Genomic DNA, 25,634 nt, shown 5'->3' with positions numbered 1-25,634 from the left:
AATGGAAACCGTATCACACTATAGGACCAAAAAGGGGCTGCTGTGCACGCCTTATTGACCACAATCGCAAAAAGCGCACATATGGTGATTGTGCTGTGAGACGGATAATAATGATGCCAAAATCATGGCAGTTCAAGTGCAGATGAATCATCTCTTCACAATGTAAAACCGACTCCGTAAACAACCCCACAGCCTCGTCTGTCTACTTCCATATACTGCCTCATGAAGCACCTAACCACGGCTACAAAACAACGAATATCCGAACTCGTGAGCCAAGCACCTCCTGCAACAATACCAGCACAAAAAGCCGCTACCCTCAATGAATTCTTCATTTCACAGAGCACGCTGTCCGTGGGCTATGCGGATAAGCAAACTCCATCCATCAACACCACCCCTGCCATCCTGAGCCCCTTCTAGAAATCTCTACTTCTCAAGCTGAGGTCGAAGCACTTCTTATTATATTTTATATATTATTATTTATTCTTCTTTTACTAGGGAATTCCCAACAGGCGTCAGCGCCTTTTTACAGGGAACCCTAGGTATAATTTGATGGATGAGCGAAATTCAGCTGGTGAACTTCTTCGCGGAGTTGTCACCACCAAGAGTCCAGGGTTCCACTCTACACCAAAACTGCATACTAAAAGAAGCAACTTAAGTGCTGGCACCGTCGTTACCGTCCCTCATTAACCTAGCATTCCAACCCGGAGAAATCCCCCAGTATATAATGTACTCTTCATTGTGTACTATGGTCGCACTGGCTCTATCCCTTATCTCCTAAGCTACCATCCCTCCCTCACCCCTCCCTCCCGGTGCGTCTGCCCAGTGTATTGGCAAAATTGCTAAAACAACTAAACGGAGCAGTGGAATCCCTGCCGCATTTAAAGCCTGTTAATCAGCACACAAACTAGCGCCTTTATTACTATGGGAGAAGTCCATGCTGGTGTCACATGTGGGGTTGATATATTGCAAGCCAAACAGAATGCAATTCACATGTCAGTGTACAAAAAACATTCCATCTCAAAGAACGTAGGTGGTACTGGTTCTAGACGTAGCTGTGCTCCAGAAACTCAATTTCTCAAAACTACTTGTATGTCAATTTAGTGGATTTGCGTCGTATTGGCGGGTCCATAAATAGCACTTACTTGAACAAGATGGCACAGGTGATGTGAATAGACCGCCATTTCCACAAGTGATATTCTTATGCGAGGTAGATTGTGATTGACCGGTAATGTAGTAACCAGCATCACATTGTACATTCACTGTTATTCCGCGGAGAACAGTAGTTCCAGGGTAGACCACTCTTAATCGAAGAATGTGATGTGGAACAGTGCAATATATCTCTGAAAGGAAATGTACCAAACGCTATTATTAATACACACACACTGTCGTCTCTACGTATAGAGCGACTGCCATTGAAATATCTATCATAGGGGATTGCGTGGGCGGCTTTTGAGGACTTTAGACAGTATGTCATGCATTCTCTCATGGATGCGCTTTGTCAGGAGTTCACACAACTTGTCAGGATTTGTCTTCTCAGTCAAGGTTAAGGTCAAGGTCAAGGTAGGCGGAAAGACGTGGCCCGTTAGCATGCTGGTATCGCAAGACAGCCAGCTTTTCTTCTTTTTATAAACTTTTTTGTTAAGCCTCTTATACGGGCAACCACAGAACACGATTTCACTGGCCTGACGCAACAACTAAAGAAAAGCTAAAAATTGCGACAGAGCTTTCGGCCATATTTCCGATTTTTCGCATTCCCAACTCGTCACAACCACACGCTCTCAGCCGAACCATACAGACAAGTACATGTACTTTCCAGTGGCATCATTATTCCGCGTAAGATTTGCGTCACCTGTGTGGTGTGTTACTCCACCAATGAGGGCGTACAATAGTCCTTCTCGCTGTTCTCACATTCACGATTTTAGCAGCTTGCATATGCCATTGTTCTATGTGGAAAATGCGCACTTGCACCATTTCTGCTGTACAAGAATGATCATTCCTTTACACTCCATTATCATCCCCTACTGATGAGCTCCAGCAGGGAGCGAAACAGCTGTCTAGAGGCGTGAAAAAATATTGTCTCCCAACGGAAGAGTCCTTGCTGGTGTCGGTATGGTTCGGCTGACAGCGCGTGCTTGTGACGAGTTGGGAATGAAAAACAAACAAACAAAAAAACAAACAAAAAAAACAACAATATGTTTAAGGAAATGAAACTTTACCATCTGCACACAATGACAACTGCAGTTAAGATAGTCTCTGTTGATCAGTCTGTATCCGTTACCCATATAGGCTAGTTGCCATCAAGGCGGGCATGGGCGACAGGAACATCTGGAGAGGCGTCATCCATCCCCCTATGCTAGGGAAATGGTAAGCGGGCCAACCGCAGACACATGATAATAGCACGCAGTATCAGTCAGCTTTTCTTGGGGTGCTGTGAGTGGGCTGGCGTGTTAGCATCCATAGATCGCACTGCCATGTTTGCATTTTCCATGCACCGTTATGTTAGTTCTTTGGTTCTATTGGCATATCTTTTTTTGGTATGGTATGGTATTTCCAATACAAGCCTATCTGTGCTCGCGTGTAAGCAGCAGTCATCGGAGTTTGAGACCACAATCGGCACCCCACAGGGCGACTGCCTATCTCCAGTTCTTTTTGTCATTTACTTGGAATCAGCGCTACGTGATCTCAGGGCCACTTTACCTCCCAGGCTGCCAGCTGATGAACTCTTGCCTGGGGAAGTTATCTATGCAGATGATACGGATTTTCTGAGCAGCTCGCGGACATGGTTGGACAGTATCAGCCCGAGCATGAATGAGGTCCTCAGAGAATGTCATCTCAAAGTGAACGAAGAGAAATTAGAGCAAACAACACTACGCAGAGAAGGGGATCGTCTAGCGGAAGTCTGGAGAAAGACACGTAAGCTTGGGTCACTTCTGGGTAATGAACAAGACGTGACCAGCAAGAAGCAGCTCGCAACAGTAGCTTTCAGGTCACTCTCTGTTGTCTGGTGTCGACGAGCGTTTATTAGTGAGAAGCTGCGCTTGAGGCTCTATCAGGCGTTTGCCGTACCAGTACTGACCTACAACGGCGGAACATGGGGCCTGACGGTGACTTTGGAGCAGAGTCTCTATTCCTTCCACCGTCAGCAACTGCGATCACTCCTTGGCATTAGTTGGCCTCAGAAGATCACGAATGTCTCTTTGTACGCCAGGTGCAAAGCTGAGCCAATCACCAACATTCTCAAGCGTGTGCGGTGGCAACTCTTAGGTCACATTCTTCGCTTGCCGGAGGACACCCCAGCATCACTGGCAACGGCGGCGCACGATGAGAAGGCCTGGCGAGGACGCCCACGTGTCACATTTGTCACGAAGCTGTCGGAAGACCTGGCGAAAACGAATAATGGAGGGCTTGCGTCACTTGGTGACTTGCAGCGCCTCCGGATCCTTGCAAGTGACCGTGCAGGGTGGAGAGGACTCTGTGCTGTCGTATGTTCCTCTTGACTGGATTACACAGAACAGATATATATGATGTTTTTTTGATTTATGTTTTTGGCAGAGCATTCTATTTCCGGCATATGCGAATATGTGGGTTGCCATTGTGCGGCTGACATTGCCGCGGAAATGCAGATAATAATAATGTATAATGGTATTGATCTATTTGAATTTGGTATCTCAACAGTACAATGTACAACTTGGGAAGATCCCCTTCCTTCTCTCCGCGTGGTCGCGGCTTCTTTTTCAAGTAGGGGTGGAATGTTAGGTTCACGTATCCATGTGTGCACGCACTCACCCACCAATGACCTCTTCCCCCCCCCCCCCTCACGTATGCACACAGGCACTCATACACACATTACTGCATGCGTCCTTTCCCATTCCCGCTTCACGAATCGTTCCCCTGGGATGTCCCCAAGTACGCAGACTCTGGTCTGCGCCGCTGTCAGACGAAAGGTGCTAGCGCTTCTCTGCCGCCGATGCGTGCGGGTCGTCGCTTCCGTCCGTCATGGCCATCACCGCGCTGGCCGTCTGCGTGATGGAGTGGAACGATTCGTGGTGCTGATTTTGGTAAAAAAGTTGAAATCACTTCCTAAGGTATAATTTCTTCAGTCGATGGCTCAAATAGCACTTACGTGAACAAGATGGCACAGATGGTGTCCATTTACCGCCATTTCCACACGTGATGTCCTTCCGCGGGGTAGATTGTGATTGACCGGTAATGTAGTAACCAGCATCACATTGTACATTCACTACTATTCCGTAGTGAACAGTAGATCCAGGGTTGGTCACTCTTAATCCACCAGTCTGCCTTGGAACGGTGCAATGTATGTCTGAAAGGAAACGTACAGAACGCTTTGTTCATACTCACTCACAGTTGTCTAGAGGTTTAGAGCGAATAACGCTGAAAGTTCCATCCCAAGTGATTGCGTGACCGGGTTTTGAGGACTGTAGACAGTAGATGGTGCATTCTCACATGAATGCTCTTTGTCACAAGTTCACACAACTAATCAGGATTTGCGCCATTTATGTCAACGCCAGGCATATCAGATATGATAAGGTTCAGCATTATTAGCAAAACTGCTAAAACAACCAAACGGACCAGTGGAATCCCTGCCACATTTTTTGCCTGTCAATCAACGCACAAACTAGCGATATAATTACTTTGGGAGAAGTCCATGCTGGTCTCACATGTGGGACTGATACATTGCAAACTGAACAGAATGCAATTCACACATCTGTGCGCCAAAACATCCCCTCTCAAAGAACGTAGGTGCTACTGGTTCTAGACCTAGCTGTGCTCCAGAAACTGAATAATTCAAAACTATTTCAATGTAATGGGTATACGTCGTATTGGTGGGTCCATCAATAGCATTAAAGTGAACAGTGCTAAGAGACCTCAAAATCAGGAGAGAGTTGAGAATGTCGAGCGTGCCTTAGCACCTTTGGATGCTTTCGGCCATATTTCCGATTTTTCGCATTTCCAACTCGTCACAACAACACGCTCTCAGCCGAACCATACAGACAAGTACATGTACTTTCCAGTGGCATCATTATTCCGCGTAAGATTTGCGTCGCCTGTGTGGTGTGTTCCTCCACCAATGAGGGCGTACAATAGTCCTTTTCGCTGTTCTCACATTCACGATTTTAGCAGCTTGCATATGCCATTGTTCTATGTGGAAAACGCGCACTTGCGCCATTTCTGCTGTACAAGAATGATCATTCCTTTACACTCCATTATGGTTGGACCATGGGGTGACGGCCATGGATGGAGGTTCCTCCTCGGATCCTCCACAACAGTCTGCACAACGGTTTGGGCTAAACAATGAGTTTAGGGTCGCTACATTCAACGTACGAGGACTCACTGCGCCATGGAAGAGGCACTCGCTCGAACGAGACCTCAAGCGGTATCGAGTTGATGTTTGTGCAGTCCAAGAAACAAAAATTTGTGAAGCAAATTGTACCGTGTTACCGCTGGGGTACCGGCTCATAACGTTCGCTCAGGACCATGGATATCAGCGAGGAGTAGGCATTGTCGTCGCTCCTCGTCTGGACCCGTTCCTGTCAAGATACTGGAGCGTTGGTGAGAGAATTGGTGTTGCGGAATTTGTTTTCCCTTGCAACAAAAATAATAGTAATTGTAAACCAACTCACAACACGGTACGTGTCATAAGTGCATATGGCCCTACCGCTGTTTCCTGTGAAGAGAACCCATCGCTGAGAGAGGAGTTCTACAGCGCCTTGTCGACTGTATGGAAAGATACAACGAGAAGCGGAGTTCTATGCTTCATCGCTGGAGACTTCAACAGCAAAGTTGGAATTCGTAAGAGAGCTGATGAAAGTAAATGGCTAGGCTCCTTCAGCAGAGGCGCCAGAAATGATAACGGACAACACATGTTGGAATGGTCAATTGAAAATGATGCCTTCTTGGCCAATACAGCTTTTCAACACCGCCAGAGCCACCGCACTACATGGACGGGTTGGCGGCGACCTGGGAGTGGAGAAGTTGGCCCACAACCTGTCTACAACCAGATCGATTTTGTTCTTTGCCGTACGCAACACAAGCCACTGCTGTGTAATGCACGTAGCTATGCAGGCTGCGAGACACCAACGGACCACAGAATAGTCATTGCCACACTGCAGCTTCGTGCGTTATTTCCAATCTGGCGGAAGGGAAACCAGACAACTAAGCGTAGCTTCAACACCTCGATGTTTACTCAGAACCCCCAGGTCTGTAGTCAATTCCAGGAGGAGGTAGACAAAGCACTGGCAACGCAACAAACGCAGCAGGGAACTGTTTCAGCTGAGGCACGTTTCGGAGGTGTGAGGGACGCACTGGAGTCGGCTGCAACAAAAACAGTTGGATATAAAAAGAGAGCCGAATGTAGCCGAAAAGCCCATGATCCTGGCATAGCCCTTCTATCAGCCCAACAAAAAGAACTGCGGGTAAAAATCGACTCGACAAAATGCCCAGACGGGAGGAAATCACTGAAACGCGATCGGAATCAGATATTACACCAGATACGAGATATCGCCCGGAACAACTCTGAAGCCCGCCTGGACTCCTTCGCTCAAGAAGTAGAGAAGCTGAAAAACAATGCAAGGGTCTTCCAAGCAGCCTCTTTGCTGCGGCGGCAGTCTCCCGCGCCATTGGTTGTTCATGACGCTCTTGGACGGATAATCGCCAACGATAAAGAAGCGGCAGAGAAGGTAGCTGACCACTTCAGGCAGCAGTTTCGGGATCCATCCGCAGTAAATGATATTCTGAGACCGCTGGGCTCGAAGTATCTTGAAGATAGGATCAGCGCTGCGGAGGTTGCCCTGGCAATTAGATTACTGAAATCGCAGAGGGCAGCTGGGCCGGATGGCATCCCCGGGGACCTGTTCAAGCATGCTGGTGAGAGGGTCGCACATGAGATCGCTGCCATTCTAAACCAATGTTTTGCGGATGGCAGTGGAATGGATCTTGGATGTGGAACACTAATCCCGCTCCCGAAACCAGGGAAACCCAGAGGGCCGCTAACCAGTATCAGGCCAATAATACTCTTGAACTCTATACGCAAATGCCTGTCAACAATCACACTTCGCAGGATTATGCCAAAGATTGACTCCTACCTATCTCCAACCCAGAGCGCTTCCCGTCCGGGTCGGAGTACCGCGGATATTGTCTGGTGTGGCCGGTGGCTGGCAGCCAAGGCTGAACGTTTCAAGTGGCAATGTACGGTCCTCGGAATGGATATGAGCAAGGCGTTCGACACAGTGCAGCGGGGAAGATTGGTGGAGGTAATGAAACAAATAGTTAACACAGATGAGGTACGAATGGTGGAGATGTTGTTGCACAACACAAGGCTAAGAGTGAAGATAAAGAATGCGCTCTCGGCAGAATTTCCAACATCAATAGGCATCCCACAAGGAGATAGTTTGTCGCCGGTGCTATTCACCTGTTATCTCGAAGCGACAATGCGTTGCCTGCGTCCCAGGATATCGCCAAGACCTGCCATACTGAATATTGGAGGGACAGCCTACACGACTGTCGATATGTCCATACCTTGCGAAACAGCATACATGGACGACGTTAACCTGTACTCCACGGACCGTCAACATCTAGCGTGCGCACTAACAGAGGCAGAGGTAGTGTTCAAAGAGTGGAACCTCAATATCAACCCTACCAAGACCGAGTGGACCCATCTATACCAAGAAGAGGATGTTGCAAGAAGAGGTGAGGAACGATGGAGGTCCACCCGGTTGCTTGGTTCACTGTACGGAGTCACAGAAGACCTCAAGCGCCGGCGCCAGCAAGCCGCAGCTGCCTTCAACACACTTGTCAACCTGTGGATGCGGAGACAAGTTATCTCTGAAGCAACCCGCCTGAGGTTGTTTGATGCATTTGTGCTATCTATTTTGACCTACAACTGCGGCGTGTGGGTGCTTTCATCCCGGGATGCTACAGCAATGGATGCGTTCCACAGAAAGCAGCTCCGCCGTCTATTAGGGATATCTTACCCGGAAATTATCTCCAACACAGACCTATATGCCCGCTGCAATGCCGAGCCAATATCCGTACTAAGCAGAAGAGCACGGTGGAAACTGTTTGGTCATGTTCTACGCCTCCCTGAAGCAACTCCAGCGCAGGTGAGCATGACAGCGTATTTCCAGCGACAGAATCGGGGCTGGCTCGGACGCCCGCGCATCACCCTACCAGTGGTGATAGACAACGAATTAGCTAAGACAACGTCCATGCGTCTCCGGAGTCTGAAGGACCTGGAGACACTGCGTTTGGTGGCTCGGAACAGGCAATCATTCAACGATATAATCGCACAGGTCACATTGTAGAGTGCAGATCACCTAGTGCTTTCAACAATAATAACGTACTTCCACATTATGGGAATTTGGTATAACCCCACACCCGTCATTGTTGAATATTCGATAATAGCGTGGATTTCCCCAACAATAATTATATTTTCACTTTTTGTTATCCTCTCCCATGCCGTTGTACATAAGCGGCTTGCCGCGGATATGTCAATACTACTACTACTATCATCCCCTACTGATGAGCTCCAGCAGGGAGCGAAACAGCTGTCTAGAGGCGTGGAAAAAATTATCTCCCAACGGAAGAGTCCTTGCTGGTGTCGGTATGGCTCGGCTGACAGCGCGTGCTTGTGACGAGTTGGGAATGAAATAAAACTAAAAAAAAGGAAAAAAGAACAAACAATATGTTTAAGGAAATGAAACTTTACCATCTGCACACAATGACAACTGCAGTTAAGATAGTCTCTGTTGAGCAGTCTGTATCCGTTACCCATGTAAGCTAGTTGCCATCAAGGCGGGCATGGGCGACAGGAACATCTGGAGAGGCGTCATCCATACCCCTATGCTAGGGAAATGGTAAGCGGGCCACCCGCAGACACATGATAATAGCACGCAGTATCAGTCAGCTTATCTTGGGGTGCTGTGAGTGGGCTGGCGTGTTAGCATCCATAGATCGTACTGCCATGTTTGCATTTTCCATGCACCGTTATGTTAGTTCTTTGGTTCTATTGGCGTATCTTTTTTTGGTATGGTAGGGTATTTGCAATACAAGCCTATCTGTGCTCGCGTGTAAGCAGCAGTCATCGGAGTTTGAGACCACAATCGGCACCCCACAGGGCGACTGCCTATCTCCAGTTCTTTTTGTCATTTGCTTGGAATCAGCGCTACGTGATCTCAGGGCCACTTTACCTCCCAGGCCGCCAGCTGATGAACTCTTGCCTGGGGAAGTTATCTATGCAGATGATACGGATTTTCTGAGCAGCTCGCGGACATGGTTGGACAGTATCAGCCCGAGCATTAATGAGGTCCTCAGAGAATGTCATCTCAAAGTGAACGAAGAGAAAATAGAGCAAACAACACTACGCAGAGAAGGGGATCGTCTAGCGGAAGTCTGGAGAAAGACACATAAGCTTGGGTCACTTCAGGGTAATGAACAAGACGTGACCAGAAGGAAGCAGCTCGCAACAGCAGCTTTCAGGTCACTCTCTGTTGTCTGGTGTCGACGAGAGTTTATTAGTGAGAAGCTGCGCTTGAGGCTTTATCAGGCGTTTGCCATACCAGTACTGACCTACAACGGCGGAACATGGGGCCTGACGGTGGCTTTGGAGGAGAGTCTCGATTCCTTCCACCGTCAGCATCTGCGATCACTCCTTGGCGTTAGGTGGCCTCAGAAGATCACGAATGTCTCTCTGTACGCCAGGTGCAAAGCTGAGCCAATCACCAACATTCTCAAGCGTCTGCGGTGGCAACTCTTGGTCACATTCTTCGCTTGCCGGAGGACACCCCAGCATCACTGGCAATGGTGGCGTACGATGAGAAGACCTGGCGAGGACGCCCACGTGTCACAATTGTCACGAAGCTGTAGGAAGACCTGGCGAAAACGAATAATGGAAGGCCTGTGTCACTTGGTGACTTGCAGCGCCTCTGGATCCTGGCCAGCGACCGTGCAGGGTGGAGAGGACTCTGTGCCGTCGTATGTTCCTCTTGACTGGATTACACAGAACAGATATATATGATGTGATTTGATTCGTGTTTTTGGCAGAGCATTCTATTTCCGGCATATGCGAATATGTGGGTTGCCAAATGTGCGGCTGACATTGCCGCGGAAATGCAGATAATAATAATATATAATGGTATTGATATAATAATTTGAATTATCTCAACAGTACAATGTACAACTTGGGAAGATCCCCTTCCTTCTCTCCGCGTGGTCGCGGCTTCTTTTTCAAGTAGGGGTGGAATGTTAGGTTCACGTTTCCATGTATGCACGCACTCACCCACCAATGACCTCCCACCCCCCCCCCCCCACACGTATGTACACAGGCACTCATACACACATTACTGCATGCACCCTTTCCCATTCCCGCTTCACGAACCGTTCCCCTGGGATGTCCCCAAGTACGCAGACTCTGGTCTGCGCCGCTGTCAGACGAAAGGTGCTAGCGCTTTTCTGCCGCCGATTCGTGGGGGGTCGTCGCTTCCGTCCGTCATCGCCATCACCGCGCTGGCCGTCTGCGTGATGGAGGACATCTCAGTGGAACGATTCATGGTGCTGATTTTGGTAAAAAAGTTGAAATCAGGTCCTGAGGTATAATTTCATCAGTCGATGGCTCAAATAGCACTTACGTGAACAAGATGGCACAGATGGTGTCCATTGACCGCCATTTCCACACGTGATACGCTTCCGCGTGGTAGATTGTGATTGACCGGTAATGTAGTAACCAGCATCACATTGTACATTCACTACTATTCCGTGGAGGACAGTAGATCCAGGGTTGGGCACTCTTAATCCACCAGTCTGCCTTGGAACAGTGCAATGTATGTCTGAAAGGAAACGTACAGAACGCTATATTCATACTCACTCACAGTTGTCTAGAGGTTTAGAGCGAAAAACGCTGAAAGTTCCATCCCAAGTGATTGCGTGACCGGGTTTTGAGGACTGTAGACAGTAGGTGGTGCATTCTCACATGAATGCTCTGTGTCACAAGTTCACACAACTAATCAGGATTTACGCCTTTTATGTCTGCTCGGTCAGAGTTACAGAGGTAGGAGGAAAGACGGGACCAATTAGCATGCTGGTATCGCAAACAGGTCTGCTGCTCTTGAGAGACTGTGAGTGCTCTGATCTAGAGGGGCTTGTTGCGGCTGATGTAACGCCAGGCATATCAGATATGATAAGGTTCAGCATTATTAGCAAAACTGCTAAAACAACTAAACGGATCAGTGGAATCCCTGCCACATTTTTTGCCTGTCAATCAACGCACAAACTAGCGATTTAATTACTTTGGGAGAAGTCCATGATGGTTTCACATGTGGGACTGATTATATTGCAAGCCAAGCAGAATGCAATTCGCACATCAGTTTACCAAAACATTCCATCTCAAAGAACGTAGGTGGTACTGGTTCTAGACCTAGCTGTGCTCCAGAAACTGAATAATTCAAAACTATTTCAATGTAGTGGGTATACGTCGTATTGGTGGGTCCATAAATAGCATTTAAGTGAACAGTGCTAAGAGACCCCAATATCAGGAGAGAGTTGTGAATGCCGACCGTGCCTTTACACTTTTGGTGTTTTCCGTGAATGGGGCAGCTGCGCTGGCATCCACGGCCTTCCTCAGGCGCCTTTGCCTGCTCACGTCTCAATCTTCGGGAGGTAGCCATTCGTCGTTGATGGGATATTATCGCTGTTGGGTGTCTTTCGCGCTGCTACGTTCTGCTGTATTGTGTGTCCGGGGTGCTCGGTCGGCCCGTCACCGTCCAGTTCACATGCTTCGTGAGTTGTCGATGGTGGAGGGTCAGGTTCCCCTCCCGTGATTAGTGCTGCACCGAGCTTGTTTTGTGTGAAAGTATATTATATTATTCTTATTTTTATAAAGTTGATTGTTCCTTCTAGGAACAAACTTATATACTGCTCTCTAGGCCAAACCATCACCAGGGATACAAACTTACAGAGACACTTTGTTTCCAGCGCGACAAACACCTCGTGAAGCTCCAGGTAGCAGCGTGAATCAGAGGGAGTGATGCTTTCTTGTAGGATACCATCCCTCGTCAGTAGTTTTGAGGGCAGTTAGCTTTTTCGAGCTCCGTAGTTTTGGCAGGTTTTGTAGTAGCCAGCCGGCAGCAGGCCGGTCTGGAGAAGTGTAGGTACTAGATTGTTAAACACATGTAGGTAGTAGTTAGTTAGAGAAGCGTATACGTGTGTAGTATGGCTGCAAATATGTCTGCAAAAGGTAGTTCTAGCCTAAGCCGCGGTTCAGACACCCCTACCGCTTTGGAGTCACGTCGGAGGAAGGCAATCACCCCTCCCGCTGCCCTGGGCACAGCTACAGGAGGTTCGTACAGTGCCTCGTTGTCTTCAGGAAATCATGAGGCCCCCGTGGACATGATGAAGGAATTTAGGACGTGTATGTCCCAGTTGTTGACACAGGTTGCAGACCTAACCACGGAGGTGACAGCTCTGAAGACAAGATTTGGTGATCTGGAGCGGGAAAAGACGAACCTTGCCGCCACGGTACGGTTTTTAACAGACGACGCCAGCAATAGTAGTACAGCAGTGCAAGGCGGACCAGTTGGTTTCACCATTGACCTTGGACGCGGCAAATGCAGGACCGGTAGTTCAACTCGAACCATACAACCTCTCCGACATCATTGCAGAGGAGGTGTAACCGTCACACCTTCTTCTGCTTTCCTATCACTGCACACCTATGTACGCGCCTATCACTGCACACATATGTACGCGCCTGTCACTGCACACCTATGTACGCGCCTATCACTGCACACCTATGTACGCGCCTATCACTGCACAGCTTGTGCGCGCCTATCATTTGCACACCTTGTGCAACTTCTAGCACTTACTGTTCACGGCTAACCTTTGCACCTGTTATTCTACTTAGTGTATAAAACTGCTTTCATTATTTTTTATTATACATATTTGAGGATTTCCAAAAGACGTAGTCTAAATTGAAGGGAGTTCCATTATAATGGGAGGCTGTAGGGTTGAGATAGCAGACAGTGAAGGGCTAATGATTCGTAATGAACAGCCTAGCCAGAGAAATACAACTATGCTGAATGTTCCAGAATGGTCCTTAAACTCAATAATACCTATAGCCTCGGGTATGCCTTGAAATACGAAATATACCAAAACAGAAACACAAAAATTAATAAGAATAAGCGCAACGCTCAAAGAAGGAGGACAGAGGCATGTCAGTGAGGAGTGGCATTGTGTTTGGTGTCAGAGAAGTGCGTGCAAATGTGACGGTGAAACAGGGACTGCGAGGCTGTGGCTCTCAGGTCTGCGGGCAAGGTATTCCAGACAGTAGCGGTGCGGAGGAGAAATGACCTCCCGGCGTGTTTCCCAACCCGTGGCAGAGTAAATGCGAGTTGGCGGCGGCGACCACCCCAGCTGTTTAAACAATGATGACTTGAGCTCGTCTGATGGGCAAGGGCATCTCTCAAGCCGCATGACTGTGCGAGCTACTCTGGCTTGCAGCCGTTCAAGGGTGAGCCGCTGTGCAGCAGAGAGGGAGGACTCCCATACTGGGGCGGCGTACTCTGCAGTGGGGCGGACATACGTAAGGTACAGCTTCCTGACGATGTCTCCTGTTAAATGGTCAGCCACATGGCACAGAAGAACGCAGCGCTGTCTAAACTTGCTGATTGTCTGTTCAATATGCTCCTGGAAGCTAAGTGTTTCACTCAACAACACTCCCAGGTGACGGTGACTGGTGGACGGCTGGATACCGCGGATGGTCTCTGCAGCTCCTTCCTCAGCGAATGAGATAACAACGGTTTTCGGTGGGTTGAAGGTTCTGCCTACTCGGTCGGCCCAGGCAAATGTGTCCTGCAGGGCAATCTCCATTGGGCTGGTACCTTTGGTTCGTGCTTGGCCGACGGCGGTATCATCCGCGAGCAGGTAAACATCAGCGTGCTGGTTGCGTTTCGAGGCACTGGGTAGGCTGTTGATATGTACCAGGAAAAGCAATGGCCCGAGGTGGGAACCCTGGGGTCCTCCAGACTTGACGGGACGTGTGGAGGACAGATGGTGTTGGACGCGGACGCTGAATGTACGCGTATCGAGGTAGTTCTTAAACCAACTCGTAGCCGGAGCATCGCAGATAGTCCGAGTTTCTGGAGAAGCACGTCATGCGGCACTTTATCGAAGGCCTTCGCAAAATCGAGAAATGCAGCATCGTAAGGGATGCGTTTATCCATGGTCGAGGCGATCTTAGTAGTTAGCAGTATCAGCTGGTCAACTGTGGAGCGATCACGGACAAAAGCCGAACTGTTCCGGGACAATGATGTGGTTGACCTCGAGAAAGTGACCGAATTTGGTGGCGACAATCTTGTCTAGTGCTTTCGCAATAGCTGGGAGTAGGGTCAGAGGGTGGTAGTTGGAGGGATCACATGGGTTACCTTTATTTTTAAATATGGGGATTACTGTTCCCAGCTTCCAGGCACTAGGAAACTCACCTTAGGTGAGGCTAGCGTTAAACAGGTTGGTAACAGAGGACGTTATACATGGTGCGATCTCTCGGAGGATCCTGTTCGAGATGTTCCCGCCTGTTGCCTTATGCTGCGGGAGCATTCGGAGCACCCAGTACACTGAGGATTCGGCCAAAACTGGGAGAGGTAATAATTCATTCGGACAACCGTCGGCTGGTGCTGGTATTGGACCTGTACCGTGAGCAAGAGTGCACTGGCGCTCAAATACCTTCGCGAGAATTTCTGCTTTCTCTGGCTCGCTCTGTGCCGTTTAGCCCTCACCCGTTAGGTCAGGAACTTTATCTTTCTTGCAGGAGATGTTGGCAAGTGTCTTGGCTTTCTTCCACCAAAGCCAAGGTGGGCATCTTGCTCATCGTGAATATTCTCACTGAGGCGCTTGAAGTACAGGGTCTTGGCATTTCTTAACTGACTCTGATATGCATTCCTCTGGGCCTTGTAGGTTAACCAGTATGCTACTGTTTGGTGGCGCTGCTTCTGGCGATGAAGGTGATGCAGATGTGGGGTGAACCAGGGCTTGGTTTGCTGTCTGCGAGATGAAACTCGTCTGTACGCTAAGCACCTGGCAATGGCTTGTGTGATGCATGACTCCAAGAGTCCATAACCCCCCAGAGTGTGCAACTCGTGATCCTTCCCAGCACAAATCAGTGCCGCAACGAAATCCAAACTTCATACGTCATGTAGTGAGTAGCTATGACGAAATGGGAAGTTTGGCCCGGACCTACTTCGCCCGTTTGCCCAATTTGGGGTCTTTCTTTACGAATCCACGGTCAGGTATTGTACGTAACACGCCTGGAAAGGCTCAAGTACACAAAGAATTATTTTAGAGTTGTCGAACAGTTTTCTCTTTTGAGTGTCTCTCCGATAAGAGAAGAACAATGGCCACTGTTGAACCTAAAGCAAAGCGCTCCCCATTGTCGCCGGAGTGCAGTGTCTCTGTGGACGATATTCGTCAGTTTTTGTTCGATCTGGGCTCCTCATTTTCTTCTCTCGATTGTCGAGTGTTGGAAATTGTTAATTCTTCCAGCACCTGGATAGAGATTTATTGCTCGAAGTCTGTGCTTCTCACATGCAATGGAACACCCGTCAATTTGAACCGTATGGTTGTGAACCCAGCAGGAACATTCACTGTAGGTTGAAGCACATCTACTTCGAAATCGATCGGGTCTTCATGCCGTGTGCCAAGAGCTATTTCCATCAAATCTTGTAAATCTATATCCATGCCTATTCTTGCTATCCCGGAGTCACGAACTCTCCCAATACAAGCTTTTCAGACAACGAGCAGAGAAACTCTCTTCAAATAAAAAAATTCTGTGACTGTCAAATCAAAGCCGTTCTGCTGACACTGCATAGCCCGTGCAGCAAACGTTTTACGTGACACTTCCGTGGCTTGCTTCAAAGCAACCTTCAACTTGGAACCCCCGCCGGATGTACCAGATATGCACATGGGGATATGGCCCCATCCGCCCATGCTTGCCCGGGGACCGGATGACGCAATGTTTAAATTTCGTTGCGCCAGACCCCAACCTGGAGTTGCACACTCTGGGGGGTTATGGACTCTTGATGACTCCCATGCCCACCACGCACTCTCGATGGTGGAAGTACCAAGCATACACTCCCGGAGTGGAAGAGATGAAAGTTTCCTACTAATAAAGAGACGATTATTCCTCAGCTGACTAAGTGAGGCGTTTATATTGGTAGCAAAGAGGTTGGTTTTCAATGGTTATCTTCAATTTGCACTGGTTCCTTCTGACGCCTGCTGTCTTATCGTTCCTGGTACTCAGTTTACTGGTTTTCGCCGTTATTCGGGAGCTGCTGCGAGTTGCTAGGCTATTAGCCAACGGTCCACCGCTAACAACAGCACCTGTGACTCCTTGGAAGGGTATCGGAGCCGCGGTCAACCAGAATCGGCCTACCTCGAGACTTCGGCCTTGTACGAAGGAGCCTCAAGTGTTCGGTGGCGAGGCAAACCGGCTGTTTGTTGTTGTTGTTTGTATTTATTTTGATTCGCAAATTCAAACGGGCATAGAACCCAATAACATGAAAGCGAATATGAAAATCATAATGAGAATGAGAATTCAAATACTTTGATCTTCAACGTAGAGTCAGCGGTACATCAGAGGGAGATCGGGTACAACAGAAAGAGAACAGAAAAAATCAGATTTCGCTTGTCGACATCTACAGGGCACAGGTATAGGTTCAAGGAGTGGTATTTCGCTATCGAATTGGCTCTCAAGTCCCTGGAATTAGGCAGTTCGGATAGAGAAGTTAACTATGCCGCTAGTTTCCTTGTAGACAACGCTCGCCTTTGGCTCATCTCTTCCCTGGGAGCTGAAACCTTTCCTGACTGGCCGTCACTAAGAGATGCGCTTGCTAAGGTATACGGTCCAAACTTTCAGGTTCCTGAGTTGGACGAGCACTCAAGAGCGCTGCTGTTAACCAACGGGCTGTACGGCGATGTCCGAGAACAGGTACTTCGTGACCATCCGAAAACCGTAGCTGCGGTCGTGGATGAGGGTAGCTACTTCTGCACGCTTGTACCGTAGGCTACATATGTTTAGCGCGCCGATCTTGAGAGGCGCGGCGGTCTGGGTAGGTGGAGGGTGTACTGAAGGTGACTGTGCATGCGGAGTGGCAGGATTCCTAGGGGAGAAGGGTTTGGCAAGAGGGTTCAGCGGCATGAGTGTTCAGGAGGAGATAATTTACAGAAGAAAACGGTATATACAAATAGAGAAATAGATGGGCTGGGTTCATAGAATGTGGACAGTTTTCGACGAGTACTTACTCAGTGGCTTCCTCTGCGCGCAGCTTCAACTCTCTCTCTCTCTCTGCCAGCTTCTTGCGCTCACGGTTTAAATACTCCTTAGCCCACGCAATTTGCGGGTCGTTCAAGGCAGAGGCAGGTGGTTCTATGCACCCGGATAAGACAGTGGCGGAGAAGGTGTGTTTACCTGCTGCACGTCTGAAGCCTTCTTCATCAGGAGAGAGGGTTGTCCCGCTGCTCTTTTCTTTGTCTCCAGGTTGACTGAAAGCCGGCACATGGTTACTGGTATCAGTTGTGCCAGTGCTGGTCCTGTTGGCTAAAAAGTGCCTGGCGATAGCTGTTGACTGAGGCAGTGTTCAGCCCTTCGTTGCTAGCTGCACCTGTCTCCACACTGACGACAGCTGGCTCTACAGCGGCTTCTGCGGGCTGGGTAGTCACCGTACCCGTATTAGTGGCTGTACTGACGCTGGGAGGGTTTGTACTCGTACCGGTTGTGTTGCGGTCCTGCGTTTGTGGAGGCCGGGAAGCTGTAGACTGTACCCCACGGTTGGGACATGCTTTAGCCTCGTGGCCACTGTTTTTGCAGCGCCAACATGTTTGCTGTTGGCCACGGTGCCATACTCGCAGTTTCAACTGACCTACGGTAACCGTAGATAGAACTGGTGATCGGAGGACCAGGCTGAGAACACGGGTGCCAGTACTTATTTCCAATCCCTCAAACAATACTTTTTTTCTGTTGAGGCGACCCAACAATTCGGCCGAATTGGCCCAGCGCAGCACACAATTTACTGTTTTGAAGCCCGACACGGCGCCCAAACACATGCAGACGGGTTAAGTCCACCCCGGAAATCTCGCAGAGCACCTGCTTACCCGAAATCCGGATTCCTGCGTCCAGTATCTTTTCCGGCTCAGCAGAACTCTTCACTGTAACTAAGCAATGTCCAGTCTTGCCCTGAAGGTCCACCTGGCAGACCTGACTTATATCTACCTTACTCTGCTTGAGCGCCTCGACGTAAAACAAGTGGTCTGCAGACCAGTCCTTCTGCATCCTAAAAGAAAAGGAGGCCGGAGCAGGAGCTCCAAAACTGCCAACCATCTCCATCGTACTCATGAGGTTTTATCGAGTTGGATTTGGTCTAGGGTGTGCTGGAACGCACCAAGTTTGGATTGCAGTCCGAAGGCATTTGTTAGCAGGAGCGTTAGGCTGGGGGGGGGCATCATTTGGATTGCTGCTCAGTGCGTTCCTTAAATCGCCATGGCCTCGCGTACAGGGGCCTTGGTCAGAAATTCTCAGTTGTGACTAGGGTGAGGTCCTTAGCGTCCAAAGTTAGGTGGGCAAACTTTCTTCCTGCCTCCGTTGTGTGGAGGCTGCAAGTCTGCACCGTTGAAGTACCCCCTGCTGCAACTGCACGCTGCTGGGTGAAGCATTTCAGTCCCTCCTCAGTGCAGCTTGAGCTTAAATTGCCTACATACAAAACTGCCCTCCTGGACCTGGGAGGCTCTCCTGACACCAGTTGCCAGCTGTCGTCGTCTAAGACCTCCAGGACTGGCTTGGATAGATGTTTAGCGCTCCTGCTGTAGGGGCCCTCAATACCAATGATCTCAGAATTACTGTCTTCCTCACTGGACGCCTCAGGGTCACTGCCAGTGTCACCCACGCTACGGGGCTCACCCGTAGATCCACTAGTAGTGCACGCGACAGCCTGGCCTGTGCGGGTACTACGGGTACGATTTATTGACGATTTCGTAGATCTACGCTTCGTACGCTGCCTCTGCTGAGAAGCTTGAATATTTGGGAGATCACTTGCCTTGGCAATGGCGGCTTCCTTGAGGGAGACAACTTCCTTAGTCAGGCCTGACACTTGCCGCGACAGGTCATTGATTCTTTTGTTGAGGCGATCCTCGCGATCGGCCGACTCGGACGCTAAGTTCGCCAGGGTCTTGATAACCTCACTGAATCACAGACGACTCGACACCCGGGAGGGAGCACAACCGTTTCGTTTCTCCCTCTGAGAGCCCCTTGAGGGCGGCCTTTGTAGCTGGGGGTATGGCCGCCAGAGGTGGGTCAGCCCTACTACACGATACTCACTAACTAATACTGCTAGTTGTCCTCTTGGCCACGCCGACGGGCTGCCAGAGACTGAAAAACTGCGGCGCTCAAAAATTTGCTTCCACTTCAGTAAAACATCAAAAACACGATGGTGGGGAGTCAGCCGGGAGCCGGAGGACGTGCCCAAAGCGCCTACATCTAGCTCTCAAGATGATAGTACCGAGAGGAACCGCGCCGGTACGCTCATAGAACCTCTCGTTCCTAATCCGATTCGGGAACACAATGCAGATTAGCGCCCGCAGCTGTTTTCGGTGGAATGCCTCAATACGGCTCAGCTGCTGTTTCGTTGGTGCCCATATTGCACAATTGTAGCAGAGTACAGGGAGTACAAAGGAATTATAGAGCCGGATGCGGAGATCCTCCGAAACTAGCGACCTACGGATCTACAGCGTCCAGAGTTTACCAAAGGCAACAGTTGCCAGTTGCTGTCGCCGTAGCATATCCTCGGCATCACCTAATAGGGACCCGAGTTTCTTGGTGTTTCGCCACTCCTCCTCGATGCGATCAGTGTGCTGTTCGATGTGCGTGTGCTCTTTTTTTGTCTCATTCACTTTCAAATCCCATTCGAGGAGCTTGTTGGATATGGTTGGAAGGAGGGTCTTCAGCCTCACACCATCAGCAGTTACGAAATCCACATCGTCGGCGTAGGCAGTTTCAGTTGGTAACCCCAGGGAGATATCGGCAGGGGGACGCGGTAGAAGAAGAGGCCGAACATCACGCAGCGCACCCTCAAGGCACACTATGAAAAGAACAGGAGACAACGAGTCACCTTGGGGCGTGCCGCGGAGAGTGGGGAATGACGAGCCCTTAGCGGATGAGAGTACAACCCGAAGTATGGTGTCCTGGAGGAGGTAACTGATCATTCGGATTTCATCCGGCTGCAAGAACGATCCCAGCACCGAGATGAGCCGTGTCCTGCTTCTACAGTCAAACGCTTTTGACATATCAATGCCTAGGATACCCAGCGCACAGCGATAGCGTTGGCATCGAGCCGCCAACCATCGGTATGACCACACAATTTCTGTGGTGCTTCTGCTGGGGCGGAAACCACTCTGTGTGTGGGTGCAACGAAGTTGTTGAAGTCCTTGTTGATCCTCCGCAGCACAATCAATGATAGAATCTTCCTGAGCGCTGTGAGTAAGACCGCGGGCCGTAGGTGAGCGACTGGTCCCCTTGATTTGCCAGGCCTTTGTAACGGAATATGTGACCCACTAACGATGCTGTTCAGGGGTAAAATTAGTGGCGGGCAATTCATCAGCCTTGCAAGCTGTTGAATGGTGCAATCCCAGCACAAGTTGCTATATCTAACATAGCTGTTCGCTAACATCGCTTCCGCGACGGGCAGGTCTGAGGTCTCAGGTTTACGTGTGCGTGTGTGTGTGTGTGTGTGCGTGCGTGTGTGTGCGTTTGTGTCTCTCCACTCTCCGTGTGTGTGCGTTTGTGTCTCTCCACTCTCCCGGGGAGACCCACGTGACCAGTTTTGTCAATGAGCAACAAGTGTGTGTGTGTGTGTGTGTGTGTGTGTGTGTGTGCGTGAACGTTTGTGTGTGCGCCGGCTAGTCCGGTTGGTGGGTGCACGTATGCCAGATCAGTGTTGGGACAACCCAAAGACATGCCTAAGATGATCACTGCCCATATGTAGCTGTTACAAGCTTGTTTGGACTCACTATTAGAGCTGGGAACAGATCACACGCCATGTAAACCTGCTACATGAACTTGTTGAACTACAGGCTCTCATGTACATGTACTCCCTCTTTCTCAATCTACCCCCCCCCCCCCACCCGCTCCCCCTGTTCTTTCTCTTTCCCTCGTACTTCCATTACATTTTTATCTGGTGAGTCTAGAGCGTGAGGATGTCGAGACCAACTGGTCAACGGAGCGCCTGGCCCCCACCACCATAGCTGCTGCATGTTCCCATTGCATGTACCACGTGGATTTTGGTATAAAAACAAAAAAACCTTTTCCTTTCTACATTTATTATTGGCTCAACATCCGAGTTTCCAAAAACAAAACTCTATCTTGAAATTGTAATGAAAAAGTCCTTTTCAAAGTGTCATCTTCGGTTTGCTCAAACCTAGAACATACAGTGAACTTTGCACGGGGGCAGTTAACTTTGACATGAACCAGGAAGAGTGCATATCCAAGCCGATACATTATCGTTCATATTCATTATTATAGCAACTAAGCACTTACCGCCGAGGTTCTGTGTTGACACTTCATTGGCTGTCAGCAGCGTAAGGAGTGCTGCGATGACAATAACCCCTTTGGCAGATATCACCTGCCAATGAGTGTTAGGTCTCATTTTCTGGAGTCACCACGCATTTGGGTTATGGTCAACCGCTTATGCCTCTCGTCCGTAAGAAGAAGGAAACCGGTATTCTTGAAACGGCTGGTCGATTGCCAAAACTAAACGAAAGAAGCCCAGATACCGCTGTCTCTGGATTCCGTTATGATGGGAAGCAAACGGTGACTTGCCTACCTGCCTGTACCCGAGACCACCTTTGACGTGGAATAGTATCAATTCGCAACCCGAAGGAGATAACTGTCCAGTGATAAAGGAACGGATGGTGAGCATCAGATCGCTATGAAAATTAATATTATAAGAGCTCACAACCAAATGAGACAGAATCAAAGGAGGATATAATTATATGCTGTAGAGGACTGGTACAAAGCGTGGAGAAACGAGACCCCTTTTGGGCAAATACATGTAGATGGCAATTATCATGGGTTTGGAGTACATAAAAGTGCGTGAAATGCTTATAGATGAACCCTTTCGCGCAAGGCCAGACCATTTGTGAAGGAGTGGGAACCACATCCGCGCATGACGCAGCCAACAGCAGTCCCAGGGACTTTCGTTCCAAACGAGGAGCATGCAGAATTTCCAGAATGTGCGCGTCGCCCAGGGCATAGCTTGGTTCACCTACATCTACTGTAAGGTCGCAAGACCGAAGAAGCCCAGTGATAGATGTCGATTGCTGGATTGGAACGAAAAAGCTCCACGAGACCAGTGTTGGTGTGAACTTGATGTTACCACTATGCACTAATGATCTGAAACGGTAGTCAGGTGACAATCACTGTTTGAGGCCCAGGTGGCGACTATTCCGAAAACTCGTTATGCTCCATTTCATATTGCCAGGTGGCGTGCACTGCTAGCAAAACAATCCTGCCGGTAAAGGCATTCCAATCGCTCACAGTGCACTACCCATGTGCTCATTAAATGTTCCTGGCACTCTCTATGTGTCGCGTTCGTTGTCACCGAAGTTTGCATGGTTCTTGTTTTTGCTCGCACTGTACTAGTAATCAATCCATTTCGGGTTCTCCTCTATTTTCTGGTTCGTCATCAGTGGTCATTAGTGAATGAATAGGAATAGTAATGCGTATACCTCTGATAGGCTTCGCGACCGATTTGTGTTCGCGCTGCTTTCCGAATCTAAATGCTTTTGACGGCACGAGGTTCTCCAACTACCTCAGCATACAAATCCCGAATGTTAGTCATGGCGTTAATTATCATTACCATCTCAAATTATTACAGCATGCGACTGAGCTCCCGGCCATTGAAGGAAATGTTGAGTCACCCCCACCATTACACTGCGCTCTTAGCCGACTAGACCCTCGTGCACACAACCATCACCACTGCGAGGACACTTACACCTCAAATTGCTTGCCCGTAAAGTCGCGGATAAAAGCCGGGTTTGTATACAAGCACATCGCGGATAGAAGCCTGAAAATCAAACGGATCAAATGCATATAAGCCTGTCGCGCGTAGAAGCCTGGCTTCTATGCAAGCGCGGATCGGGTAGGTCAAGAGTGCATGCGCTATGTACAGTGCATAGTAAAACTGCCACCATACCGGTAGTCAGTGGTAGATCTACGCGTGTCGCGCGTAGAAGCCTGGCTTCTATGCAAGTATGGTGCATAATATAAGCATGGTTTGCATACAAGCCTGGTTTGCATTAAAGCCTGATGCAGAAAGCTGCCTATGTGCTTATAAGCCCAGCTTTTATCCGCGACTTTACGGTATACATGATTTGAGAGAGGTAGGTTGGTGGCGGCGGAAGCGCCCCCCCCCCCCCCCCATCTGTCCGTGGTGGTTTTCGTAAAGAAGTGCGGCGAACTAGCGACTGGTTCCAAATGTCACTATAGATTGGAGGTGTCCATTGAAATTTCATTTTTCAGGATGCTTATCGTTTCCGAGAGCGGACGCGACCGTCACGAAGGCCAAGCAGCGTGATCTGGGGACAGATGTAATTGTCCCGGAGGGTAACTCGTTTCAAAGAGGTTGAGTGCAGAATGGATGGATTAATTAAGGGATCCTGGCTGAACAAATACGACCAGAAGGTTGCCCACCTCCCGCATTCCCACGTACTACTAGATGGAGATGCTAGTGCTGCGAAGTGCAAATGACCCTCCTCGTCATCGCCCTCAGCGTCACTTATACATGTTACTACTCCATGTGCAAAACTGACTCGCGCTGCTGCCTGGTGCTCTGGATCTCGTCCAGACGAAGAGAACCCCGGTTACGTTTTTTGTAATACGTACAGGCTCAGTTCCAGTTTCCTTGGAATTTGAAAAGAGTTACCGAACATTAGGAAGCTGACTTTGATCCATTTCCCATCAAGAAATAGAACCAAAGCCCCCAGATACCGGGCGATAGCAGATATTAGCTCCAATCGGATATCGCACTAGCTGTGCTAGTACTCGTTAGAAACAATCCGAACTAGCGCACACACTGCACTGCATCATTTTGTACTGCGTTCAAGACTGGCGTCTTGCGCTTTGTTTTGCTGCGTAATCACAGGCGGCACCAGCCCGTTTTGCTGAAAAGAAAAAACTTATCTTGCTCGCCCTGTTGTGCTCTTTCAGACAACTGATCGTGCTTCAGCAGTGTTTATTTTTATTATTATTATTATTATTATTATTTGAAACTCGGATGTTGAGCCATAAATAAATGTAAAAGAGAAAAGGACATATGGATACGAGTTTAGAGTAACTCTCCATCACTGTAACATGATACTATATACAGTCAGACAGTGCAATAACTAGGCACAAAACTGACAGAGTACTGAGACATTCGACGTCCTGACACCTAACTTTAACACATCTCCGTAGCGCTAACCGACAGCCTTCCAACTTGGAAGGTTCAAGGTTATGGAAAGACCAAAGAGGGGAAGGCAAGCGCAACGAAAACGAGCAAAAGCTACAGTCCCAACGGAACAAAGAATGTCGATTGTTACTGGACGATGACGAGACCAGTACGATATTTGACAAAGCGGTCTAACTACAATTCGAAGCAGCAAAGCAGCACACCACCCAACTTGGGTGGGCCATAAATATCAAAGATAAGTAAAGAAAGGGAAGCTTTGCGAAAACGAATTGTACAAGCCGAAAGCCAAACTCCTACAGTACTCCTCATGCATGACATTGTGATGGACTAGTTGACTACAAAACAAGTTGTTTCACACGACATACGTTTCGCCGTATGGTTCGTGACGGCTCATCAGGTGTGCAATTTGAAACTCGGATGTTGAGCCATAAATAAATGTAAAAGAGAAAAGGACATATGGATACGAGTTTAGAGTAACTCTCCATCACTGTAACATGATACTATATACAGTCAGAAAGTGCAATAACTAGGCACAAAACTGACAGAGTACTGAGACATTCGACGTCCTGACACCTAACTTTAACACATCTCCGTAGCGCTAACCGACAGCCTTCCAACTTGGAAGGTTCAAGGTTATGGAAAGACCAAAGAGGGGAAGGCAAGCGCAACGAAGACGAGCAAAAGCTACAAAGCTTCCCTTTCTTTACTTATCTTTGATATTTATGACCCACCCAAGTTGGGTGGTGTGCTGCTTTGCTGCTTCGAATTGTAGTTAGACCGCTTTGTCAAATATCGTACTGGTCTCGTCATCGTCCAGTAACAATCGACATTCTTTGTTCCGTTGGGACTGTAGCTTTTGCTCGTTTTCGTTGCGCTTGCCTTCCCCTCTTTGGTCTTTCCATAACCTTGAACCTTCCAAGTTGGAAGGCTGTCGGTTAGCGCTACGGAGATGTGTTGAAGCTAGGTGTCAGGACGTCGAATGTTTCAGTACTCTGTCAGTTTTGTGCCTAGTTATTGCACTTTCTGACTGTATATAGTATCATGTTACAGTGATGGAGAGTTACTCTTAACTCGTATCCATATGTCTTTTTCTCTTCCACATTATTATTATTATTATTATTTGAAAAGGATTGGGAGAAC

At 48.8% G+C, this 25,634-nt stretch overlaps 1 long non-coding RNA gene across 1 annotated transcript; it reads right to left on the bottom strand.

Moving 5' to 3' along the window:
- Positions 1–1,176: 1,176 nt before the first annotated feature.
- LOC135826495 (uncharacterized) lies at positions 1,177–22,233 on the bottom strand. The gene is made up of 4 exons (XR_010555309.1): positions 21,584–22,233; positions 10,644–10,841; positions 4,124–4,321; positions 1,177–1,340 (listed from the first exon to the last, which is right to left on the bottom strand). It is a non-coding gene; the product is annotated as an uncharacterized LOC135826495 (long non-coding RNA).
- Positions 22,234–25,634: the final 3,401 nt, after the last annotated feature.

The sequence above is a fragment of the Sycon ciliatum genome, chromosome 10 (assembly GCF_964019385.1).
Source record: "Sycon ciliatum chromosome 10, ocSycCili1.1, whole genome shotgun sequence".
NCBI lineage: Eukaryota > Metazoa > Porifera > Calcarea > Leucosolenida > Sycettidae > Sycon > Sycon ciliatum.
This window is presented reverse-complemented; position numbering and strand designations above follow the sequence as displayed.